Raw genomic sequence first — 20053 nt, 5'->3', positions numbered from 1 at the left:
ACTTCTTTGTATACAATATGAACAGCTGTCATTGTGAACCTCTGTGTCTGTTCATGTATTTTGCCCATTTTCTAATTGACTCATTTGTTTTATGTTTTTGAGTTTCGAAGAGTTCGCTAGCTATTCTAAAAACTAGTCTTTTATTGGATATGTGCTTTGCAAACATTTTCTCCCATACTGTAGCTTTGCTTCTTATCCTTTCACGTGGACTTGTGCTAAATAACAGTTTTTAATTTTGATCAGGAGAGATTTATTTGTTTTGTCTGTTGTAGATCATCCTTTGGATGTTAAGCCTAACTCTTTGCCCAAATCTAGTCCCAGAGAGCAGTGAGGATTTTATCAATGACAACCCTAAACAGATAAGTTTCATGATCACATTTCTGCATCTGGACTGCTTGCTCTTTTGTGTCTGTACACGCCTCTGACCCTAGTCTCTCTTTTCCTCGTCATCCTAGGGATTTTCTTATCTCTCTTATGTTGGATCACTTGCTATTCCCTTTATTGTCCTCTTTCTTGATTTATACGAATATGTTTACTGTGAAAGAGTAGATGGCAGATACGTTTTTGAGAAGATGTCTGAAAATGTCTTTTTTTCTTATCCTCACATTTAATTGTTAGAAATCCAAGTTAAAATTATTTTTATTTTAGATTTTGATATCTCTACATCTACTGTTGCTATTGAGATATCTAATTCCATTTTGATTTCTGATTTTTGTATGTGACCCTGTTTCCCCTCATTTCTGGTTATTTATGGAATATTAATCTATATAAGTGCTCTAAAATTTCACAGAGGTGTACTCTTGTGAGAGTTTATTTTCATGCTTTTCAGACTGCTAGTCATCTCTTTGAATTTGGCAATTAATATAATTGATTTTTTTGAGTTGTATTTTCTGGCGATTTCTACTGTTTTATTCTATTTATTCTTTCTTTTTGGAATTTCTTTAGGAATGTTGAGTACAGTGGAGAGTAGGATTTTAATATTTTTTCCTCCTGAATTCCTTCTGTTTATCTTCTTTTCTCCAGCTTTTTCAGAGATTTCTTCAGCTTTATCTTTGAGTCTCTGTTTTCTTTAAGTGTTCATTTAGGGTATTGTGATTTTAACATACAAAGAACATGTTTTGTTATTTGTTTTTGGAATGTTTCTTGATATTTGATGAATGATTCATGGATCTTATCTCTCTGCCAATATTTAATGATGTATTTTGTTTGTTTGTTTTGAAAATTCTCTCTCCCCTTTTTTAAGCTTTAGTTCCCCTGAGATTTTTTTCCTCTGTTTCTGTTTTAGTTTCTATCTTTCATGTAAGAAACTTTTCTCAGATGCATGGAATATCTTAATTTTATGTTCATGATTAACTTAACAAAAACTGAGATTCTGAGTACATGTATAGACCTTGTTAACTTTGAGCTGCACTGTTGAATTAATAATTTGTTAGTTGGAAGAGCTACAAAATCATTTTTTATTTCTGATCTTTCTTCTTGGGCTGCTGAGAATTCTTTAAAAAGTTTATTTCAATATCCAGCCTGATACTGGTCTACTTGCCATGTTTCAGGATGGCAGGTGTCAGAAGAGGGCAAAAAAGATCAAGATTCTGCTCTGAATATTCAAAGAGATACTTAATTCCTCTTTCAATATTCCACACTGTTCCTGCCAGTCCCCCAGTCTAGAGAACATCTCCAGAGAACAAACTTTAAAGAATAACTTATTTTGGAAGCAAGTATATTTTTCTAATGTGATGGAGTTGGAAGATGTTGAGAGATCTGCCTTCTCACGCCATCCTCCATGGGTTATATCACCTTCTTAGGTTTCTCAGCATCCAGGTCCAGACGTTCTTGGCACTGTTGATTGCTGAGTCTTTGAAACAATTTATATTATATATTTGAATATTTTTCTGTAAGGCTGTTTACCATTCAACGATTCTTCTTTGAGTTCCCAACGTTTTCCCTTTGTTTTCTCTCTTTTTGCCCCATTCCTTATGAGGTTTATATTTTTAGAACTATCTTTAATGTCATTCAGTGATGTTTCTGGGTGGTGGGTTTAGGGGAGAGTGATATTAGCAGTATGTTTTTTATTGTCCATCACAAGTAAGAAGCAGAGCTGACAGTTCAGTCAGAAATAATTTTTTGACAACTTTTACAATTCATTTTATGGATATGCATTTATTTTTATTTTTATTTTTTTTGCATCTCCTTACCTCAATTTTGATAACTTACATGTATCTAGAAAACATTCTTTTTATATGATTTATTCATTTACTTCTTATCTGTGGTTTTATTCCTTTTCTTTTCTTTGTTTTCATTTGCAATCTTCACATTTTCTTGATTTTTTTGTGAATAATAATTTAACTTTTGATTGCCCTTCTAAAAATTTAAATTTTGGATTTATTTAACTTTTAAAAATAATTTACTAGTTTATATTTACCTATCATCTTCTATCTTTCTCTAGGGCACAGTGAGGGAGGGGGTTGTGGTTTTCTTCTTCCTTCTTTCCTGTGCCAGAGGCAGTTTCTGTCCAGGGTTAAATAGGTGGCAAAAAGTAGAGTAGAGGTAAGGTAGAGAAAAGGTTTCTTGAACTACACTTCTTTAAAACTGGCCCTCAATTTCAATTCTCTGCTATAAATGAGGTGCTCTCCTGCTGACCACTATTAATTTCCATCTTAGTAGTACCTCAGTAGTTTCTTTGGTTCTTAGTAGTTTACCTCTTTACAGGTCCTCTCTGTTGCGATCCCATGGCTCTTCTATGGTACCCTATTGGGCATCATCTCGTTGAGTGAACTTCAAGACAGCATTCTTTATCTCTGCCTCTGTATCTGTCTGCCCCTTGCTCTGCACCCACCACCTCACCCTGCCAAACCAGTCTCTATCTGCGTCTCTCCTTCTCTCTTGGTCCACATCTGGCCCACGGGAAACTTCCAGTGTTTAATTAGTGAAGGAGCAGATTCCTTCCAGATTACAGCCTTCCCACCCTATGTTTCAAAACATTTCATCCCACCTTTCTTTGTGACCCTTTAGATTGCACAGCCAGAGTCAGTACCCAGTTTACTGTTTGTTTCATCCATCTAAAGATGGATGAAAACCAGTGGTGACAAAAGCATTTTTTAGCAAATTTGGCCCAGCATGGTGGCTCACGCCTGTAATCCCAGCACTTTGGGAGGCCGAGGTGGGCAGATCACAAGGTCAGGAAATTGAGACCATCCTGGCTAACACGGTGAAACCCTGTCTTTACCAAAAAAAGTACAAAAAAAATTAGCCAGACATGATGACGGGTGCCTGTAGTCCCAGCTACTCGGGAGGCTGAGGCAGGAGAATGGCGTGAACCTGGGAGGCGGAGCTTGCAGTGAGCCGAGATCCCGCTACTGCACTCCAGCCTGGGCGACAGAGCGAGACTCCGTCTCAAAGAAAAAAAAAGACTCTTTTAGCTAATTCTTCACAAGTTCCACATAGACAGGTAGTCTAACGCTATTCTCAGCTGCCTATTCTTTGGAATAGTTTTGGGGCCTCTGTCAAAACTAAGGTTAAGAGTCTAATTTTAATATATTTTAATAGTTTATAGTTTTAGTATTAATTTAAGTGTATTTTATATCTATGTTAGTGTGTGTGTGATTTAAAAAATTCATATATTTACATGCATTAGTCAGGGGTCTAGCAGGAAACAGAATTCCAACCAAATGTTTCAACTCTAGAAGAAACTGGGGTGTCAAAATGCTCACTCTCCTCTCCTCCTCAGTCTCCCATAAATATACTTAGTGGCTAAAAGCCACCCAGAAAACTGAAAATAGGGGAGCCCAGATCCAATGGTGGTCAAAGTAAGTTGGAGAAAAAGGTATACATAGCATGGGTAGTGGGTGGAGAGGTACCAAATGGAATATAACAAATATACGACTTTCCTATTGTTCCAAAATTTAATAAATTTTGATGTATATCATCATGGTCAGAAAATGTAAATTACACCACATCTATTGTCTTTTGACTCTTTTGAAATATGTTCAAGAAAGGCTAGAATACCAGCTTTACTTATTTTTTGATATTGTTCTTTGTAGCAAGCTGTCTGCTTATTTGCTATAGACCTGTTAATGTTGTTTTTATAAAAATCACCTAAGGTTTCAATCTGTAAATTTAAAGATTGTTCCAGATCATCTATACTACACCTTACCATTTACAGATAATATTCAATAGTCTGTTTCCATTATTTCATGAATGTTCTTTAATTTTATTTTTTTCTTCATTTTTGAATACACACTTTACCTGCTTAAATCCAAAGAGCTCTCTGCTGAAGTATCATTATTAAATTTAGATTTATCCTACTGTGGTCAGAAAATGTGAATTACACTCTGTCTACTTGTTGTAACTTATTATTTTCCTTGTAGCCCCACTTCAGCAGATGATCTTCCTCTTGATTATATTAATACTTTTCATGTTCCCATTTTCCACTCATATTCATAAAGAAATAAGGAAAAAATAATGAGATATTCAAATTGACTCACACATAGAGCTCTTAAAAAAAAAGAAACAAATAAAAAAGGAAGACTGTTATAACAGACCATCTGATTGATAAGCAGTACCACATTGTGAGGGCTCAAAATGATTGCTTATTGTGTAATAAAGTCAATATTTACCTTAGAAAATGCTAGTGTCACATGTACCATATGAAACTAGAACGAAGTAAAGTTGTGTATTTTTGTATATAAATATTTTGGCACATGTTTTATTATTTGATGTATTACATTGGATTATACCTTTCCAAAACAATAAACAAAAATCCAACTCTTTAACCCTTTCAGTGCTTATAACTTTGGTTTTGACATCAATGAAATAGCACATATATATGCACACACACATAAACACACATTTTGTATTTCTTTATCATTAATTTAGGATTTTTTCAATGTTAATATTTAAGTTTCCTTTACAGTAATGTGTGTTTAAAATTTTGTTATTTGTTTGAAACTAAGGAGCTTTCTTCTTTTCATAGGTAAGTTTATTACTTTTATATTTATTGTTTTAACAGATGTATTTGCTCTTCCTTTATGTCTTCTTTGTTTATTTCTTTTCCTTTCCTTATCTTTGCAAACCAGTGGTTATTATTTTCATGTCTTGATGTTGTTGCAGGCCATTTTCTTTCTTTTTTTTTTTTTCTTTTTACTCCATGGATTGAGATTTTATTTTTCTTTGAGATAACCTATCATCTTTGAGGATTATTCCCCCTGTTGTACATTGATAGTTCTCTTTTATTTGGGAATAAGAATGGTGATACATTGTTTGTTCATTGTCTTTATATTATGTTGAATACCTTCAGTCCTATGTGTGTTTAATCATTTTGCATTCCTCCCTGGTTTTCGGCATAGTTTACTCAATCTCCACTGATTTTTTTTCAAGTTTAACTACACATTTTATTTCAAATATTTTAATTAGGAATGCTTGTTTTCTTATTAACTCTAATAAGCCCTTTTTATCTCTATTTATCTTTCTGTATGTTTTCAAAATAGACAAATATGCATACATATAGGTAATACATGTGATTTTTTTTTTATTGAGTTCATTTTGGCCTTTATTTCCTTGAGCAAGTGAAAGAGTTGCTGTCTAAAATGTTTGCTTCATGGACTAGATCATCATTAAAAAATATACTCTGAATTTTTTTTTCAGGTATAGGTTTATTTTCTTCTTTTATTTTTATTTCAGATTTTTGTCTTCTTTTTTTCTGTTTATTTTCAAATGATGGTAGGTGCATTCAAGCTTTTTTTTTTTTTTTTTTTTTTTTTAACCAAAATACTTAAAGTGAGTTGTCTTTGGAACCCATTTCTTTTATCTACAAAAGCTTTGAATTCTTACTATTGATCTAATGTGTTTCTTTCTGTAGTTTTTGGGCTCTGAAAGATTTGTGACTCTTCAAAGGTTGTATTTCTGGATTTGGATGACCCCCAAACTTATGAACCAATTGCCTTTTTAAAAATTTAGGTTAGAGGAAGGCACAACAGCATGCATACTTTCTCTTTGTGGTCTTTTCCCTCTCAAACATCTTTCATCCTTAATTTTCCCAACCCACATCAGCTGTTTGCTGATACTGATCTGAGGTGGATACAGTTACTCTGAGTTGACTGGCTCCTATCTCTTTCATGTTCCCTTTCCTATTTAGGTAGGTTATCATGGTGATGGAGTTATCTGAAAGCTCCATCCAGAAGGTCAGTCTTGCTTTACCCCAAGGGAATGAGAGGTCTATGGTAAGTGCATTAGCTCTACAGTCCAGAGGCTTGTCTTGCAATTCTAACTCCAAGTTGGGTGAATGCAACTTTTTAATACAGGTTGCTGAATGAGTGGCCTATGGAGAGCTTCTCTGGGAAAGGAACTAAATCTAATTGATCAATATTTACCTTGGGCAATAAAAGTAATTCATCTGAGTCTTTCCTTTCCTCATCCGCAAAAGCAGGTGCAACATAGTGTGTCTCATGGGGGTGTAACTAGGACTAATGATTTGCCAAACACATTACTCAGTGGTTGGCCCATAATAAGAACTCAAGAAACAGTGGTTGATATTATTATGCAGTCTAACTCCTTCATTTTACAAATGGAAAGTTGAGGCCCAGAGTCACCGAGGTAGAACTAGATCTAATCTCTGACTCGGAGGTCAGTGCTTACTTAAAGGGTTGAAGTTAGCCTTAATTTATCTTCTTTATATGGTATGTTTGTATTATTGTGTACATATTTACATATATGCCCATAAGAAACACAGAAAAAGCCAATAGAGTATATGCACTGTCATTGGGGGGGGGAAAAAAAAAGAATAGCCAATCTTGTTAATTTTTTTTTTATTTTTGCATCTGAAACTTTCTTTTATGCTAATTCTTTTGTCTTATTTAATAACTTCTTCAAGAATGATGTAGCACCAAAGTCAGTTTTTTAGGAGGATTATTTTCTTTGTATGACCAATTACAACATGCCTATTGCCATACTTTATGTTTCCTATGAAGAAATTCAAACATTTAAGAGTGGCTGATCTCTAGGAGATGAGGTATAGAGGTGTTCTATGAGGAAATGGGACTGCGCTTTCTATCTAATCCACTGAACCAACAGGGTTACTTTGATAATAGAAATGATGTCTAGAATACTGTAGGAGAAACTAGCACTGAGGGAGTTCAGCAATTCCATTCTTGTATTGGCCCAGCTTCTGTCACTCTTTCAAGGAAGATAGAATTTTCCTGGGACATCTTGAAGCAGGAGTTTCTAATATATATAGCCACATTGTACAACGAAGCTGGTATCATCTGAGAAATTTAATTAATATATTTTTTAGAAGACACTTCATAGAATCAGAATCTCTTAAAGGTGAAGCTTAATATATAGGATTTAAAAAATAGCTGTGCCAAATAATGCTATAAGGAATTACAATTCATTATGCAGCACTTATGGCAGCAGCAGCAGTGTCATCTGAGAGCATATTAGAAGTGAAAGATTTCAGGTCCTACCCAACACTTACTGAGTCAGAATCTTCATGTTAACAAGCTCTCCGGGTCATTAGTATGCACATTAAAGTTTGAGAAGCACTGATCTTGATCCGATACAATGTTTAATAAACCTGTGTGCACATAAATCACCTGGATAATTTTCAAAAAGAATCATGCTGAAGTCTGCCCCCAGAGACTCTGGGGTAATTGTTTGAGGTAGGGTCCAGGCAGTCGTGTTTTTAAAAGCTCCTCAGCAGATACCCAGCTATGGCACACGACAGGCAGCATCATGTGATAAGCAGCCACTGGATATCAGAGCTCCCTGGCTGTGTTTGTTTCAACCCAAAGCCATTTTAGCATTGCGTTTGACTCTATAGCAGAGAATAGGTTGAATTACTTATCACAAGGCTGTGAAACAGCAAAGTCCTATTGGGCCCCTACTACTGGGATTATTTTTAGCTAGAGGAGAAGATAGCATCAAACAGCAAAGGTTGTCTCATATTCCCAGTGCTCTCCTGAGGGTTGATATCAGTGACCTTCAAAAGGCAGAGAAATAAATATTCAATTTTTAGCATTCCTGTTTCAGAATCCATTTTGATTCCATGATTCAAGTTTGATGTGCCTGATATGTCATTTATTCCTTCAGTAATGACACTGTCAGATAGTCCTTTCCTTCCTCTCCAGGACTATCTTAAGTCACTTAGTAAAAAGAAATGCCACTGACTGAACTTTTTAGACTGCTTTACTCTTCAAATTCACGTTGGATATAGTTTCGAGAAGAGCAATACAACTTTGGCGTTTGTTAAGAAACAGTATAAAATGAACTTTTCCATAATTATACAGATTTAGTCCCAGAAATATATAGTTGAAAGTCTTTCTCAGGTCAAACAAAGAATTACAAAATGTATAGCCCAAAATACCTGTTTTCAGTATCCCAAAGGAAAGGATACTTTTTCTTCCATGAAAATCTGTGGCAATTATTACTTGTACGCTTTGTTTGATTATAAATAGTGGAACAACTTGCAGTATTTCTTTTAGGCAATTTTCAAATTTTATGTTACTTTTTACATGTTTATGTCATTTCTTGAAATAGATCATAATCTCAATTAAGGCAGAAAATATATCTCATATTTATTGGTACCCTCCCATTGCATAGGAGTTCATTTATTAACATATCAGAATGTAAAATTTAACATGTTTGGACTATTTGGTTTTATTATTTCTCCTCATGAAGATTTTCCCATTTTTCATACATATATAAGTACAATGCTCTTTGAAAGGTATTACTTATGTATATTAAAATATTCCATATGTAATGAACAAATTCTGGCTATTTTAACAAGAGCTGAAAGCTAGACTTTGATGAAAAAAAAAATTGTATCTCCATCTTTTTAATTTTTTTTTTTTTAAATTTTACTTTAAGTTCTAGGATACATGTGCTGAATGTTCAGGTTTGTTACATAGGTATACATGTCCCATGGTGCTGCACCTATCAACTGGTTGTCTAGGTTTTAAGCCCCACATGCATTGGGTATTTGTCTTAAGTCTCTCCCTCCCCTTTCTCCCCATCCCCCGACAGATCCTGGTGTGCAATGTTCCCCTCCCTGTTTTCATGTGTTCTCATTGTTCAGCTTCCACTTATGAGTGAGAACATGCAGTGTTTGGTTTTTGGTTCCTGTGTTAGTTTGCTGAGGATAATGGTTTCCAGCTTCATCCATGTCCCTGCAAAGGACATGAACTCATCCTTTTTTATGGCTGCATAGTATTCCATGGTGTATATGTGCCATATTTTCTTTATCCAGTCTATCATTGATGGGCATTTGGGTTGGTCGCAAGTCTTTGCTATTGTCAATAGTGCTGTAATAAACATATGTGCGCATGTGTCTTTATAATAGTACAATTTATAATCCTTTGGGTATATACCCAGTAATGGGATTGTTGGGTCAAATGATATTTCTGGTTCTAGATCCTTGAGGAATTGCCACACTGTCTTCCACAATGGTTGAAGTAATTTATACTCCTACCAACAGTGTGAAAGCATTCCTATTTCTCCACAGCCTTACCAGCATCTATTATTTTAATGATCGCCATTCTAACTGGTGTGAGAAGGTATCTCATTGTAGTTTTGATTTGCATTTCTCTAATGACCATTGATGATGAGCTTTTTTAATAAATGTTTGTTGGCTGCATAAATGTCTTCTTTTGAGAAGTATCTGTCCGTCCATCTTAACAGGAAATAGTCTATCTTGTCAGCATTAAGATGTGAGTTGAGGACAACGGACAGCCCTCCTCCTGAGAGACAACACTCCAATGACTCACTATTTAGAGTGTTCGGTCACTCTGAATACCTCTAAGTCACATTCTTCTTCATTTTATTTCTTCATAAAACGAAGACAGATTATAGGCCAGGCGCGGTGGCTCACCCCTGTAATCCCGGCACTTTGGGAGGCCAAGGCGGGCTGATCACAAGGTCAGGAGATCAAGACTACGATGAAACCTCGTGTCTACTAAAAATACAAAAAAAATTAGCCGGACGCGGTGGCGGGCGCCTGTAGTCCCAGCTACTCAGGAGGCTGAGGCAGGAGAATGGCATGATCCCGGGAGGCGGAGCTTGCAGTGAGCCGAGATCGCGCCGCTGTATTCCAGCCTGGGGAACAGAGCGAGACTCCGTCTCAAACAAAACAAAACAAAACAAAAAAAACAAGACAAATTATATTGCAAAAACCTGTGCTTATTATTTTATTTTGCATGAAAAGCAATACAATACAAGGTACACTGCATTATGTTGAAGGGAGCACACATATTCCTCTTCCTCCAATCTTATAACATTGAAACCATTATATTTGGAATGATACAAATATATATCAATTGATTCTTTAAGAGTTAGGTTGCTGTGGAATATATTTAGCATCAATTAGGTCAAATAATGTTCTTACTTTCTTTTTCCCCTTGAATTCTAATTATGGCACTGCATATATTTAGTGTTCAAAAACATCCCCTAATCAGTGACAGAAATTTTTTACACATAGGAATTCCATGTGGGAGAATTAGGGGAAAGAGATATCTAAATATGAATGTTAATAAAGGAATTCAGACTGGTGGCACAGTCCAGTAAACAGATGATTATAATGCAGTGTTGTGCAAAGGAGGTTAGAAAAGCTTTACAGAAATGGCCTTTGGCATGAACCTTGAAAGGAAGAGAAGAGCAAACTAAGCAAATTAGACACAGACAGTTCAGAAACATCTTTGAATGTCTGCATATACCAGAACATTAGACATTTTTGTGGCTAAAACAGAGTGAATCTATGGCAAAGCTTGAAAAAGACTATAGAAAAAAATGAAGTGCTAGGGTACATGAAACAAGACTTTATATATGTCAAATAAAGTATGGACTTCATTGGGCAGTGATTGGTTTGGCATTATTAGTACTTTAGTAGGGGGATGACACAATATAATTCGTATTTTTGAAGAAAATAACTTCAGCTACAATATGAAAGATGATTTGGAATGGGAAAAGCCAACTCAAATTAGATACTTCAGTAGTTCAGAGAAGATATTATATGTCCTGATGATATTGAAACACTAAGATTTGTTACTGATAAGGTTTCGAAAGAAGAGGAAGTAGAAAAATTTGAAAATTAATTTGAAAAAATTTGAGCAATTTACATGATTAAGCAAGTTAGTTGGACTGGAGAAAGATAAATGAGAGTAAATGGCAGTTCATTTTATAACAAGTTGAGTTTAAAATGCTGATTTCTAATATTTAATAAGCAATAAAAGCTATGGACCTGCATCTTAGAGGAATAATCTTTATTAGATGTAGAAATTGGATTTTACATGCAGATTTTAGAGCAGAGCAGATTTTTCAGGAAGTGTAAAATGAGAATAGGAATGAATTTTCAATAAGAGGAAAACATAAAAAGAGAAGGAAAGCAAAGTCAATAAGATAGGGTCAAATGGGAAGTAGGGTAGGAGTGTCTGAACAAAGAGGACTGGCCAAATGCCTATAGAAATCAAATAGGGTGAGGATTGATAATGCGCACCAGACTTTGTACACTGATGAGTTTGACAGGAGCTGCTGCGGTGCTGCAGTAGATTACAGGGAGACAATGTGAATTAGTGTGTGGAGTGAATGGGGAGAAAGTGGTTTCTGCTGGTAACAGATGTTCAAAGCAGGCAGCACAGGAAAAATAAAACAATTGGTTCCTTCAGAGAAGGAGGTTAATGTAGAGAAGATGTAGGGAGTGTTTAACATGTTGGTTGTGGACGACAAAGAGCTAAGAGAGAGAATCCTAAAGACACAAACCGCTGGGGGCGGGCGGGGTGCTCTCAAATGAGAAGAACAGGAGTGACATTAACCTTGAAATGCTCAGAGACTCTACTCCTTCATGACAGCGGGAAGATAATTAACAATAGATACAAATGCAGATAAGTTGAAAAGTGAGAAGGATGAGAGTTTGGGAGTTTCCGTCCCATGGCCTCAAGTTGTTTGCTGTGATGAAGGCAGCATACTGTGTTTGCTAAAGGTAGAAGTTGCAGAGTCTGAGTAGCACTGAGAAGAGTGATGATGGCTTGGAACATATGTTTCAGAGAAAGTAAATGGGTACTGAACAGTGTTACAGATATAGAAGAGGGGGGACAGATCATAGATTTATAATACAAATTAACAGACTACTATTTAATTGTTTCAGCATCACCAGAAATTTCAGGAGGGGAAGTACAGAAAAAACAAAGTGTTTGGGCTCATTTGTTCACACATTGTCAGCAAAGCTAGAGCCAAGAATAAAGGAAAAAATGAGTTAAGTATGCCAGTAAATGTCACCAAGATAGCCGAGTAGTTGAGATTTAAAAAGAAATAAAAAATTGGTAGGCTTTTAGCCTAGGAACAAATGGAGGTTCCGAGAAAAGTAAGACTGTTTAGTGGAAAATACTGGATGAGAGAATTTTAAGAGGTTTTTATCAGAGCAGGGATTTCAGAGAGATAAAGCTATAGTGTGATGAAGGGGAGAAGGAAAAAAAATCAAGCAATTATGAAGTAAGTAATCAGGACATGATATGCCCAAGGGTATAATTTCAAAATTGTCTGGTATGATAGCAATGTTCAGTTGAAGAGAAAGATAAAAGCAAGAGGTTGTGTAGTTTATGTATTATACATATATTTCATGATTAGAGGGCTGCCAGGAGACTCAAGTTATTTCTCCCATTGTCCTAGGGCTCTGAGGTATCCAGCTTTGAACTGGCCCATCAAGTATCTGAACTCTGTTCACAAACTGAGAAAATACTGGGCATATTGTTCAGGCTATTTACCATCTTAACTGGTATTAACCTAAAGTCTCACATTGTTTTTTTCCTTTATACTTAAGCCATATAAGCATCTTCTTAACTTTCATCTCCTCTGTAAAGCTTTTCTTAATGTTCTTTGTTGAAATTAATCTTTTTAATTTTTTCTATCCCTGCCATCTCTGTTATAACATTGCCTATATTCTTCCTGTATTCTGTTGATTTATAAGGAATATATGTTGCTTGGGGACACTGCCTTATTTCATTAACTCTATCACTGGCATATTGTCTTGCAAATCTGGGTATTCAATAAATGCTCTGTGAATTTAAGTGGTCATTATCCCCTCATTCTGAATTAGGTCATAAGATATATTGACTATCATATAGTAAGGTCTGAGAGTTACTGAGGAGTAGGTTTGTGTGACAGGAGTTAGAAGCGAATGGTCCAGCACTTGAAAAATTTCCCTTTAGATTGAGAATTGAGAAGTCATAGCTTTGCGCAGTGGCAGTATCGTAGCCAATGAGGTTTATCCGAGGTGTGATTATTGCTAATTGAGAATTGAGGAGTCATATAAAAACACTGAGGACTGGGTATCTGAAGTAGTAAAAAGAAGCAGGAGGGATGAATGTTGAAAATCTTTGCCTATGTATAATTTTGAGTAGGGAAAAAAAAAACTCTGTCTACCATTAGTTTCTATATGTGTTTATGAATTCACTGGAATTGTTTAGAGAGAAGAAATTATGACTATGTGTACATTTGCTCTTGAGTGTGTGGGAGAGAAAGAGAGGGAAATCTCCCCAGAGTTTTGGTCTTTATTGTTTACTGTTAATTACTTTCCAAAATCTCCTAAGTGTTCATTGTAATTTTCCATTCCTATCTCCACTTACCTCACCCCTACCAAATTTCAGCTGTTGATCTTAAGCCCATCCCTAGACCTTAATAACATTTATTTTTTTAAAATCCCCCCTTCATCTTTTTGTTTTCTTTTTTTGTTTGTTTTGTTTTGTTTTGTTTTTTTAAGATTAGGGTCACTTTAATCAAGTTGTGGCCATGGGAAATAAATCTTGTAACTCTCCCCTAGTTTGAGGTCAGTTAAGTGCCATGGGCCTCTTTAAGCAGCTGATGGGCACAGTCCTCCAATATGAATGATTCCTTTGACACTGGACAACAGGGTTAAAGCAGCCATTAGTCTGCAGTTTTCTGAGAGCCTCTGCCTAGAATGTAATTTCTTGGATACCTCTGTGAACTTGACAGAGACTTCACCTACTAAGGGGTCATATATTAACAAATCAGGAAAAAAAATTGCTGTCTCATAGTTACGCTTTGGTTGTTTTTACAGCTTGTATTAAAATTTCAATATTATTATCTGTAATGTTATAGCAGATTTTACACTAAAATGTATATTTGCACTATGATACCCTATTGATAGAAACCTTATATTTTAAAATCCATCAGAAATTTCCAGACATAGTCTCTAAGTAAATGGAAACAGTTAATTTATGGTAGCTGGCTTAAAATTATACCCTAAGTTTAATAGCATGTATCTGTACCATTATTTTAATATAGTTTGATAGCAAACACTTAGAGATTTAAAATTTTGGTTTGCTATATCATCTTGAAAATGATTATTAAATGAATTGTCTATCTACCTATGTATCTGTCTGTCTATATTTCTGTCCTATCTACCAGAAAAATGACTGTATTTGAGGTGTTCTGGCAAAGATAAATGGAACACAATTTCTGGCCTCAAAGAACAGAATATTTAGAACTAAATCAAGGGGTACAGAATACACTGCACAATCTGTTTTTCTTTACTCTTGCTTTAAAGGAAACTATATTTGTGACAAATATGTGATCCTATACTGGCTTCTTTTTAACACAGGTCTTAGAGTTCATGCAACCAAATCCATGCCTGAATTATGTCAATGTGTCAGGGTAGACCTCTTATAACATTACTTTCCCTGTCCCCTTGTCATAAGATTTACTTAGTCTGAATATTTTGGACCCTTTCCTATCTAAGTTTCCTTAATGCCATTCTTTCTTTCACATACTCCATCCCTCTTTCTGCTTAAAATCCCTACTCTGTTTTTCTATTTTTTCTCTTTGTAAAAAAAAATTTTTAAAAAATCATTTGGAAAATGGTTCTAATTTTAATCTTACATGTGGAAGGAGCCATTGCATTGCCGAGAAGATTTTATTGTTTGTGTTGTTTTGTTTATTAATGCTGAAAAATTTTTGAAGGCATTTTAAGTGTACAAAAACAGGAGAATGGTATATCCATTTGAGATGGAAGTATTATTTCTAGCTCTCAGACTCATAATGTGGACAAAAGTAATGCATGTAATTTATCTTATATGATGCCTGTATAAAGGTATCACAACACATTTTATTGTCACTATTAATTTTGTTACAGACTCCCAACTACCAAATTCAAATTCAACTTGTCCCATACTTTTAATAATGTATTGGGAGGGTCCTCTGGATTTACCTAATTTTCTTCCACTGACACAAGCCCAATATAGGCAGGCATCATTTGTGTAGATTAAAGCCACAGGTACCTTTAGTTCTTTTCTTTCTTTCTTCTAAGTTATTCTTCAACTCCTGCCAAACAAATTTTCTGAAAGATTCCTTTTCAGAGAAGTGCCATGTCTATATAAAGTAAGTGTTAATAATCATAGTAGATATTTTAAATTAAAAGTGGCATAGCTTCTTATAATACCGTTAAAATATATGGAATGAGTAAACCAGAACGATGACCTTCTGATTTTACTAAACCTATTTATTTGCGTTAGCAACTCCTACCTCTTTTTCCTGACCTCTCAGCTCACATACAAATAACTTATTCATCCTTCCACTGGATCCTTTGACTTCTCTAATTCCATTATCTAATGTTAGGGGACTGTACATTGTAAGTGTACATTGCAGAATAAATTAATCTTAGACACATTAGCCAGAAAAACGGTGGATATATTTCAGCACTTTTCTGATAATATACATGCTCATTCTCATTTACATTTTTTAGGAAGGAATAATGGTTTATTTTCTAAGAATTTGTGATATGGATTTTTAATTCCAGCATGAAATAGATAAAGGTATTGCATTTTACAGTCTACACAGAAACAGGAATTTAATGTGTGTGAACAGTCTGCTCATTTACTAGAATAATATATCCTAAATGGCTTCAATGTGTTCATAGACAGTGAACACTGAGAGCAGTAATTGGAAAAATCCATCACCAGTCCAAATATTCCTGCAGTCTTGGATTGGGGTCTGGTGATCTTCCTAAATTTTTTGTTTTAGTTAGGTTACAGTGTGCTAGAATTATTGACTAGCATTCTAAGAAGTGTAACCTATAAAATATAAAAGATATAGATGGACTCATAGTTTAGTTAAATTAAACAAAATTATTAGAATTAACTAAATTCACTCTTTTGTAAGTATCACATTGTTCATCTAAAAACTGCTTCTGGATGAGTAACATTACAGTACTGACATGGTAGGAATTTGAATTTCTACCTACATAATAACTAAACATATTCTAACGTAGACTGCATATGTAATAACTATGAAACGTTTAAGTAACTGTAATAAATAATTATTTTATTTTAGAGTGAATCAACATTTTTATTACAGTGACTCAAACTTATCAAAACCATTAACATCATGGACAATTAATTATACTAGCTAGATAATGCTAGCTATTGTAATAGAGAAGAGCTTAAAATTCATGGTTTGACACAAAGGATTTTATCTTGCTCATTAAAACACCAAAATGGCTACCCTTAATAGTAAAGGGCTTATGTTTCATTCAGCATTGCATAGAACTGGGCTGAAAAGGCTCTGCCATCTTCAACATGTGACTATCGGTGTTGCAGTAGAGCTCATGAGAATATTGCAACTCTCAAGGTATCTATGAGACACTGTGAAAACCCTGCATATTACAGAGCAACTGGCAGATTCAATGCAAAATTTCTGGCTTCAACCTTGATCTGAAAAGTGCTTGGGAAGCATGCTGAGCCTTGATGGTGATTGGGATCCTGCTGGTATTTTTGCTACCATTGGCATGAAATGTATAAAGTGCACGGAAGTGTTAAGATGTTGAGATGTAGAAGATGTTAATGACTATGGAGATATATATACACACACACACACACACACACACGAATATATATATATACACGTGTGTATATATATATATATCTCCACTGATAGAGTGAAACTACATCTCAAATAATATATATACACACACATAAATATATATACATATTTATATGTATATACATACATACTATATATATATACATAATATATATTATATATACACACATATATTTTTATATATATTTATGTGTGTGTATATATAATTTGAGACATAGTTTCACTCTTGTCGTTCAGGCTGTAGTGTAGTGGCACAATCTCAGCTCACTGCAGCCTCTGCCTCCCAGGTTCAAGCGATTCTCCTGCCTCAGCCTCCCAAGAACCTGGGATTACAGGCACCCACCACCCGGTCCAGCTAATTTTTTGTATTTTTAGTAGAGGCAGAGTTTTGCCGTTTTGGGCAGGCTGGTCTCAAATTCCTGACCTCAGGTCATCTGCCCACCTCGGCCTCCCAAAGTGCTGGGATTATAGGTGTGACCACTGTACCCGGCCTCAGTGGAGAAATATTTTTATTGTATTTTAGTTGTCACAACATAATAAGACAGTAGAATTATTCAAGGGTTCTATGAATTAATGATTCCCAGTCAATGCCAGGTATGGATTTTGTTAAGCTTTCTTTATTGTGGTAGCCACTGCTTCTTATTGTCTTCCAAGAGGGAGATGTTCTCTGCTGTTCCCAACCACACCCCTCCACACACAAAACTGTGTACTCAAATCCTCTATCCAAAATCTGTACCTCATATTGGAAAATACACATATAAACACAGAAGAACAAAGCAAAAAGTCCAGTTAGAAATACTAGAAAATAGGAACAGAAATACCAATTGGACAACCAGGAGGAAAGAGCATGGAGGATTTTATGATCCAAGTTTTCAAGAGGTGCTTACCGCTTTTGCTCACCTTGTTTTGGGTAGGATAGTCATATGAACATAACTAACTGCAAGAGAAGCTGGGAAACGGAGGTTAATTGTGTGACCATGAAGAAGAGGCAGTCAGTTTCATGAGTAGTTAGAATCTCTGCCATACAAACCATCAACAGAAACTCAATAGTGGCAAATTCATATTTATCACTTTTAGTTATTGTATTTGTATAACCGTTTGTATATGTATACAGAAATGTCATAATTGAGGCTTTTGTAAGCAAATAAATAAAATATATTGAAGCCTAAAAAAAAAAAAAGTACTGCAGCAATAAGATTAGGAATTGAGACCAGGTATTGAAGCCTAAAAAAATAAGTATTGAAGCAATAAGATTAGGAATCGAGGCCAGGCACAGTGGCTCATACCTGTCATCATAGCATTTTAGGAGGCCGAGGCGGGTGAATCATGAGGTCAGGATTTCGAGACCAGCCTGACCAACATGGTGAAACCCTGTCTCTACTAAAAACACAAAAATTAGCCAGGCGTAGTGACAAGCACTTCTAATCCCAACTACTCAGGAGGCTGAGGCAGGAGAATCACTTGAATGTGGAAGGTGGAGTTTGCAGTGGGCCGAGATCATGCCAATGCACTCCAGCCTGGGTGACAGAGTGAGACTCCATTAAAAAAAAAAAAAAAAAAGATTAGGAATTGAGTTGTAATACACTTTCTCTTTAAATTCTATAATGTTTCTTAATCATATTTAAGCAAAACACGAGCAACAAAAATGTTTGCTACATATTTGAAATAGTTAGATTTTGCATTCTTCTAGAATATTTTATTGTACTTAATCATGAATAAAAATTTAGAGTTAATGGTAACATCTGTTATTAATTCATCTCTTATCATGTGCCAGTCTCTATTCTACATGCTGTATATGTCTTGTTTATTTAATCCTTATTATAGTCATTTGAAGTAGGTACTGTTTTTTATATACATTTTACAGATGGGATAAATGAACCTCAAATAACTTAAGTAATTGTCTGTAACATGGTAGAGCTGAGTTTCAATCACAGGGATTCTAGATTCAGAGCTTGAGCCACTTAATCAGTCTGAGAGAAAAGATGTCATCCAAAGAACCCTAGGCTTGGCTTCCTAAGGTGCTTTGTAAAACTATGTTCTTTTTAATAAAGTTTTTATATGTAAGAGATGGTGGGCCGGGCGCGGTGGCTCAAGCCTGTAATCCCAGCACTTTGGGAGGCCGAGATGGGCGGATCACGAGGTCAGGAGATCGAGACCATCCTGGCTAACACGTTGAAACCCCGTCTCTACTCAAAAAAATACAAAAAACTAGCCGGGCGATGTGGTGGGCGCCTGTAGTCCCAGCTACTCGGGAGGCTGAGGCAGGAGAATGGAGTAAACCCCGGAGGCGGAGCTTGCAGTGAGCTGAGATCCGGCCACTGCACTCCAGCCCGGGCGACAGAGCGAGACTCCGTCTCAAAAAAAAAAAAAAAAAAGAGAGATGGTGAAACTTCAACATATGCTGTTTATATTTACACACATACATTTTCAAGTTCATTTTGATAATTCAAGTGGGTGCAATGCTGAATTTAATATAAACCCCTTAAAGGGTCAAAAGCATGTATTTCTCACTTAATATTCTATAGGGATATAAATTTATCACTACTGAATTACCAGTTTAGATTTTTAATTATTACATTTTACAACACTTCATCATTTCTATCTCTACTATCTCCTACCAGCATTATTCTTTCCTTTATTAGCTCTTACATATTTACATTTTATTCTGTCAGATGTAGAGTATTTGTTAAATCATTTTTATATAATTGCTGGACTTGCTGGACTTACTGGATACTATACTGCCATAATCCAATGAAAAGGCTGTCTTTATTGTTCCTAGCATCTCTTTTCCAACGGAGAAGATAACCAAGTCCCAAGCCTACAGCCATTGTAAGTATAGCTGATCTTTAATAGACTCATTGCCTTATTCCTATATGGATATAATATGTGTGAGTTATTTAATGGAGTAAGTTTTTGTGAATTCTTATTCTGGGCAAGACACTGTACTAAATATGTTTGATTAATTAGCTCATTTAATTATCAAAAAAGCTGTATCTGTTGGGACTGTTTCTATTTTTATATGAGGAAATTAAGTATTACAGTACTTAAATAACAGAATCAGGTAGTTAGTGAAGGAGTGTGACTCCAGAAGCAACTTTTAACTGCTCTACTAACTCACTTCTGTGACCCACACTTGAATTATGTGTTGTCGCAAGGTCAATGCATCTTTTTATATTAA

General features: G+C 35.3%; 1 protein-coding gene and 1 pseudogene across 3 annotated transcripts in view; both read left to right on the top strand.

Moving 5' to 3' along the window:
- LINGO2 (leucine rich repeat and Ig domain containing 2) overlaps positions 1–20053 on the top strand; it is a 1182276-nt gene that overhangs the window by 412966 nt on the left and 749257 nt on the right. The gene's annotated exons all lie outside the window — the stretch shown is intronic.
- LOC116270197 lies at positions 13208–13374 on the top strand (annotated as a pseudogene).

The sequence above is a fragment of the Papio anubis genome, chromosome 13 (genome assembly GCF_008728515.1).
Source record: "Papio anubis isolate 15944 chromosome 13, Panubis1.0, whole genome shotgun sequence".
Taxonomy (NCBI): domain Eukaryota; kingdom Metazoa; phylum Chordata; class Mammalia; order Primates; family Cercopithecidae; genus Papio; species Papio anubis.
This window is presented reverse-complemented; position numbering and strand designations above follow the sequence as displayed.